This window comes from Gouania willdenowi, chromosome 11 (genome assembly GCF_900634775.1).
Source record: "Gouania willdenowi chromosome 11, fGouWil2.1, whole genome shotgun sequence".
Classification (NCBI taxonomy): domain Eukaryota; kingdom Metazoa; phylum Chordata; class Actinopteri; order Blenniiformes; family Gobiesocidae; genus Gouania; species Gouania willdenowi.
In genome coordinates this window covers 22588289-22595956 of record NC_041054.1, presented here as the reverse complement: position 1 = coordinate 22595956, position 7668 = coordinate 22588289, and the positions used below count along the sequence as shown (strand labels likewise).

Genomic DNA, 7668 nt, shown 5'->3' with positions numbered 1-7668 from the left:
TTTACATCCTCCTTGGTCCCATTCAGGTCCTGCTTCTCACTGGCCTAGTAGGATTCTAAAGCCATGTTGCAGGCTCCTAGTGAATGAAAATGACAACACAAATACTATGTCATGAATTCATACTAAATGTATTATTTTAAGGCATCTGAAAAGGATAATGATCACTCAAATACATTAAATTTGGTCCCCAGATTAATGTGATCAGACTTACTTCTAACTTGGCTTGTGCCCCAGTGTGGCTCAGCATCTTAAATGGCCCCCATCACAGCCATGGTCACTTTTTCATTGTGATCAGAACAGAATCTGTGGTGGTGGTGGTGAAGGTAGAAGATACTCATCATTCAGCAAAACATGTTACAAAAAAAAATCTAACTAACTGTGTTTTGTAATTTTCACAAAATGTGCCAATTCAGAGGGAAAAAGACCAAAAACATACTTGTCCTCTGGCTAGACCTTCCATTGCAGCTCTGTGAGGCTTCTATATGTATGACGGACCAAGCCCTGTATGGATATAAATACAGTGGTGATCAAATGTGTGCAATGTAGAGGAGAGACATAAATACATGCTTGGACATACAATCTAGCCATAGTACATGGATTCTTCGACATGCAATACACAAGTGGTTCTCAACCTGTGGGTTGGGACCCTTCCACTCTATTAGAGTTTTTTTTTCCGATTGCTAACAAGTTTTGGTTGAAACTGAAGTCACATGTTCAAAACTCTAAACACAGCCTGCATATCCATCAGTCATCTCAGCTCAACAGTTACTCTCATCTCCAAAAGTGTTTCTCGCCAACAAAACACTTCATACACGTCTCAAATGAAGCTCATTCAACCACAACACTAACAAATAATCTCATTTAGTCACTCTGAGCACACTGAACTACTAAATACTAACAACAAAGAGCATTACATTGTCAGGTACATCAGTATTTTAATACAAAATAAGATCTTTGCACAAAAAAAATATAAAAATTACTGTAAACAAAAAAATAATCTATAGGGTACAGTTATTTAAAACACAAAATACTGTAATCATTATATTGCGTTTAGCTGATGTGTTTTGAACAAAGTGTGTTAGCATTTTAAAAATGTGCTGTAAACGTTTAGTGTTTTGCAGGTGGTGAACTAATTATAATAACTCATCATTATTAATAATAAAAACTAGTGAGTGAGAAAAGAGTTGATGAATGCTGTTGACTGTGGTCAGTGAATGTGTTTTGTGTGAAAACAATGAAAAATGAGTCACAGTTTAGTCCACATGGACTGAGAGATTTGCAGACCGTGTTCAGAGTTTTGAACATGTGACTTCAGATCAGACCAATGCTTGTTAGCATTGAAAAAAAACACTAATAGACATGAAAAATAGTCACACTGACCAAAAACAAATCTAATATAATAACACTTACCCTCCTTGATCTTAATCGGTCACGTCTGAGCTGAACTCCACAGCTGCGACGAAGATGTGGTTTGTACTGAAGCTCCTGCAGTAGAAGTTCCTGTGCTAGCCTGATTTGCATGTGTATAGCTCACAGCATTTTCATTTACATGTTAAAGCCTCTCCTAGAATTGAGGGGAAAGGTCATGGGGGTCCTCCCCCCAGAAATGTTTTAACAAAAGACATGCAAATTCCTGCATTCTGGTGAATTTTAGCTGCAAGAACAAGTAAAAAATCTTACTAAAAACGTTGGTACAATAATTTTTCTGAACTCAGTCACACTGTCACAACCAGTGTTGTTCTCGTTACTGAAAAAACGTAACTAGTTACTTCATTCACAAATGAACTCAGTTACTATTTTGATTACTTACCGCAAAAACTAATGAGTTACATGAAAAAGTAACTTTTAAGTTACTTAGAATTAAAGAATGCATTATTTTTTGGGTCATCTGTGTCTGTACAGCTTCATATCAGTGCTGTATCAGAAAAGAATCCACTGTTGATCAACTCTGTAGTGGAGGAACAGTGGTTAATGAAGCTGACTTATAATCAGAGGTTTGAATCCCTCCTACTCCTACTGTATTAACATTGCTTTGGATAAAAGCCTCTGATAAATGAAATGTTATTGTATCTAACCCTACAGTTTATAATCATTTACATTAACAGTACTAAACTCTGCTCAGTATTAATCTTTACAAATACCAATCTGACTGAAACACTAAGTATTCTATTCTTTCAATACCAGTTTATTTACCTGAGACCAGCAGAAACTGAAAATGTTACAAGGAATTCTGAAATAAATAACACAAAACAACCTGAATATTATTCAGAATCAAAGATCAAAACTTAAAGTGGCTTCACCTTCATAAAACAGTTGTGTTTAGCCTTAGAATGTTCCTTTACAGGCATCAAAGAATGTAATGGGCTCCAAGATAATCTAAAGAACAACGCAGCTTCTCATGGACAGTCAAAGATTGACTTTAGCACAACCATGTACGAAAGCAATGAGACTAATCAGATATAACTGAGGCAGATTGAAACTAAAAAGACAGTTTGGAAGAAAAATACACAAAATCTAAATTTTTAACAAATAATTCTAATTTAAATACTAAACTTAATACACATTAAACAACTCACATACAGATACCAAATAAATCAAAGCAGGCACAAAAGACCCCTAAATGATAAATAATAATAAATCAATTAATAGATCTTTAACATAATTTGTATTGCTTTAAATCAGCAGTAAATTTAATCTATAACTAACTACAAGAAATTGATCACTTGATTTGTAAATGTAAAATATCTTCTAATTAAAAGAATACTGTAGATATACACTTTTGAAATCTATGATTTGGCCTTTATAATTTATGTGTGTCTTTATCTTTGATTTTGCCGAATGGCAACGATTACATGATGTTTTTGCATTCGGAATTATTTACTCCGATTTAAATCATTCGGATTTAAAGTGGTAATTCCCGAACGAGGTTTACATGGAAAACAGGTTTATTCGTCTTTAGATAATTCCACTTTAGGGCTGGGGGTTGGGAAGGCTCTGACTGGACAGGGGGACAGGGGTTTATCAGGAAAAACATACAACAAACATTTTATTGTCGTCTATGAAACAGAAGACCACACACGAGAATTGTTTTCACCTTTATTTTGATTTAGTTTGAAGCATCAGCTCAACAATAACACACGGCTTCAGTTTGGACCACGGAGCGGAAGGGAGATATGAACTAATCACTGGAAAAAATCCCAGTAAAACTCTGAAAACAATCACCACGAATAAATATTTGCTCCCTGGTAAAGACAGTAGCTCTAATAACAGGTAAAATGATAAACTGGTGATATTACAGCCTGAGAATGCAGTACTGGGACGCATTTACTCCGGGGGGTCCTAGTGCCAGCCGTCCGAAGAAGCCTGTTACGTTTACCGAGGTTCGTGTGTGTTTAATAAGTCCGTGTGTGTCCGTGTGAAAGTCTGCATGTTTATGCCTTTGTCCATCCACTCTTTTCATTATATCCATGTCTTTTAAGGCTCTTATCAAATAGTCTAGGCTGGAGTCCGGGCCGTCGCTATCTTGGATTATGTCGTCACCAGTGCGTCATCTTCGCAAGTCGTGCATGCGCAAAACAATACAGATTAAATTAAAGCGGCTTTAACCAAGTTAAGTGTTTACAAGAAAGAGGAATTATCTAATTTGGAATTAAAAACGGAATAAACCAGCCACATAATTTGGAATTAACTGTACTTGACAATTAAAACGATTCTGATTCTGATACGGTTTAGGGGGGAAACACTTTTTCACACCACTGTAGTTCAAAGCATAGATTTCATAGACATCACATCCTGGATGAGCCGTAATTTTCTCCTTAACTAGGATAAAACCAAAGTGATTTTATTTTGTCCAAAACACCTCAGAGTTAAATTATCAGAGTAAATAGTGTCTCTGGATGGCATTATTCTATCACCCAGCACCACAGTAAAAAACTTAGGCGTTGTCTTTGATACTGACTAATATTTTAATTCTCATATTAAACAAATCACAAAGACAGCCTTCTTCCACCTCCGTATTATCTCTAAAATCAGGAATGTCTTGGCCCAGAGTGCTGCTGAAAAACAAATACACGCATTTGTTACATTTTGTTAGATTTTTTTATGTTTATTTGTTTATTATGTTTTCTACATTATTATATGTTTGTGTAGCAGACAGAGAAGTCCATCTGCCTCAAATTTAACTTCCTGAAATGTCTGTGCAGCGCACTGACGTCTACATTAAATGAGCAAAATGCTCATTTAAATGGGGCGGTCTGCACCACTGCATGCACGTTAATTATTGCTGCAATCTTAATGAATTCCTCACAGTAGGTGGGGAAACTGCGTCATCAAAGGATTTAGGGAAGCAACTGTTTTACCATCCTTTAGTTCAGATCTTAGTGAATACGGCCCTCAGTCTGCTGGTCTTCTTGAAGTTTCTAGTGTCTAGAAGTAGAACAGGATACAGAGCATTCAGTTACCAGGCTCCTCCCCTTTGGAACCAGCTCCCAATCTTAGTACAGGAGGCTGCTACTCTCTCCACCTTTAAAAATAAACTCAAAACCTACTTATTTGCTAAAGCGTATATCGTATAATAGCAATAACCTAAAACAGACATGGTCTCGTTGTTTTGGTCATAATCACCGACCATTACACGTAAATGGACAACACCTCAGACCGTTACATTCAAAACCTACTTATTTACTAAAGCGTACATCGTATATATGATAGAATTTAAAGCAGACATGGTCCCCTCTGTAGTGATCGCTGAGATGCCTACGTGTGCCCAGTACAAGACGAAACCTCATCTGTAGTGGTAGCATTTCAGAGCATGGCATCGATAAGAGTATATCGTAGTGTATCATGTTTATCCTGCAGTCTGTGTCTTGCGGCTGAAGCTAGTAGTTCCTGATTAATGGTGCCTTGATGCTGGAGCTGGCAGTTCCTGGTCGATGGTTCATGGTTCAACTAGTCTGGGACACTCAGATGTTCTGCCCTCTATCCTGTTCTGATGGTCCTTCTGTTCACTAACCCCAACCAGTCGAGGCAGATGACTACCACCTCTGAACCTGGTTCTGCTGGAGATTTCTTCCTGTTAAAAAAAATGTGGAGTTTTTTCTTCCCACTGTCGCTAAATGCTTGTTCATGTGGATCTTGTTGGGTTTTCTTACTATGCATTTTATATTGTTAAGCACTTTGAGACGAAAGTTGAACTGAATTAAATATTTGACCAGATATGGGGCATATCAAAAAACTCCGGATATGCATCAGAATAGTCCGTATTCTCGACAGAATCAAAAACCGGATATTTAGGGATTCTGGGTATTTTCAGCCTGAGGACATTTCCGGAACACATATATGACAAAATCTAAATACGGTTAGTATTCTAATACAATATACTGTCTTCATGAAGAATATTGGGTCCGTATTTGACCAGATATGGGGCATATCAAAAAAACTCCGGATATGCATCGGAAATGTCCGAATTCTCGACAGAATCAAAAACCGGATATTCTCGATTCTTGCTCTTTTTGCGCAGTGCACTTCTCTCAGCCTCTGATAATGTCAACATAATCCGTGGCCTCCGACATATTGAGGTCAAACGTAGACGACCCCTGACAAACGTTTAGCACATGGGCTGCTTTCAATATGTCAAAAAATAACACTATTATTCAAGTAAACACACCCACGCAGGTGCATCCGTATAGGGCCGTCATCTTCCAAGATGGCGCTGGGTCAATGTGCCGTGACGTCAGTCGCAAGGGTCTATAGCAGAGGTTAAATTATGGAAGTGCCTAAAAAATGAAATAAAACAAAGCAGCAACATGAACCAGTTTAACAAGCTTTTTAAGACATATATCATTTGTAAGTATAACAAAGAAGAGCAACAATTTTACCTAGGACAGCAATAATATACAATATGTATATAATGGTGTAAAATATATTACTTAATAAACATCATAAAAGGTTTTCAATAATTTTTATATTGCCACACTAAATTGAGTTGATAAAATTAGTGTCGTAGATATGAAATAGTATAATATTAATATAATGTACATGTCATGTACATTCATGTGTATGTACAGTATGTATATGTGTGTACGTATGTATATTTGTCTGATCTGCATGTATAAACTGTATTAAACTTATGCAGAATATATACTGATTGCATATTGTAAAAAAAAAAAAAAAAAAAAATAGTGTGTGATTATCTAGAGCAGACATAGGCAACTGGTGGCCCAGGGGCCATATGAGGCCCTCAGTCATATATTTTGTGGCCCCCAAAGCAAATTTCTAGAAATTGTAATTCAAGAATTTGGAAGGAATATGAAGGTCAACATAACGCTAATTTATTAGTAAAACTAAATAACTCCCAAAACAGATGAATTGGCTGCAAAACGCACAAAGTACACAAAGAAATCCCAAAATACACAAAATGACAATAAAGACAGACACATCAACCACTTACACAAACAAAATGACGACAAAAACACACAAAACAACAAAATATTACAAAATAGCTGAAAAACACACCCAAGCTTTTAAAAAAATTTCACAAAAGGTCAAGAAAATACAGACAGTGACCCCAAAAATGCCCAAATTGACAACAAAAATGCAGAAAATGACAGAAAAATACACACAATTATAACAAAAACACACATGACCCCTAAACCGCACACAAAATGACTTAAAAAATGAGAAAACATCAAAACCTTTATTATTAACCAGTGTTAATAATGCTCTGATTAGTCATTATTCTAAATGATGGCATGAATGTTGATAATGTGACTAGCTTGTTTCTGTTTTTCAGGGTCACAGGGGTCTAGCAGTGCCTATCTCTGGCTCACACTGGGCGCAGGGCGGGGGTACACCCTGGACAGGGCGTCAGCCCATCACAGTGCAACACAGACACTGACAACCACTCACACTCACATTCACTCCTACGGGAAATTTAGAGACTCCACTCAACCTAACAGTCATGTTTTTGGATTGTGGGAAGAAGCTGGAGTATCAGTTTATTTCACAAAATAAAAGCCACTGTAAGTGGGTGTAACCTAGATCCTTTCACCTGAATAATTAGACAATTGAGTGTTGTTTGTCCAAAAATTCTATTCAATTCAATTCAAGATTCAGAAGCAGTGTACGCTGTACTCTCCCGGGTTCAGCATTTTGCAATAAAACCTGTACAGAAATTCACATTTGAGATATAAACAACTGACTAAATCAGAGAAATCCAAATGTCAGTATTGATGTGTAAAGATGAGGGAAATGGTGCTGAGGTTTTACTTTAAAGCACTTTTACTGGACAAGTTGACATTGCTCCATCCATCATCATGACTATTCCCAGAACCTCACAGGATTTCTATTTGTAGCATCACTGGATATTGAGAGTGCCGTCACCATAGTGATGTTTGTTTATCGTTCTGAAACGCACAGTGGTGGCCAGCGTCATATTGTGGCCCATAAAAGCTATGCATCAAGCTTGGTTTTCTGCTGCGTTTTTCTGTGACACTATAAAAAACATTTATAGGGGAATTTCCTCCCTTGAAAAAGTGGAAAACTTTTATAGTTATTCTTTCAAAATAAAATCATAAATAATATAGAATTTGCTCTCTAGATTAGGCACACTCAGGGTTAACACAGCAAGCAAAACTTGTACTGACTTGATTTATTTCATTATTTTTAACC

General features: G+C 36.7%; 1 long non-coding RNA gene across 1 annotated transcript; it reads right to left on the bottom strand.

Moving 5' to 3' along the window:
* Window positions 1–210: 210 nt before the first annotated feature.
* Window positions 211–1507, bottom strand: LOC114471746 (uncharacterized). Its single transcript, XR_003675026.1, has 3 exons — window positions 1411–1507; window positions 437–501; window positions 211–303 (listed from the first exon to the last, which is right to left on the bottom strand). It is a non-coding gene; the product is annotated as an uncharacterized LOC114471746 (long non-coding RNA).
* Between the last annotated feature and the right edge of the window lie 6161 nt (window positions 1508–7668).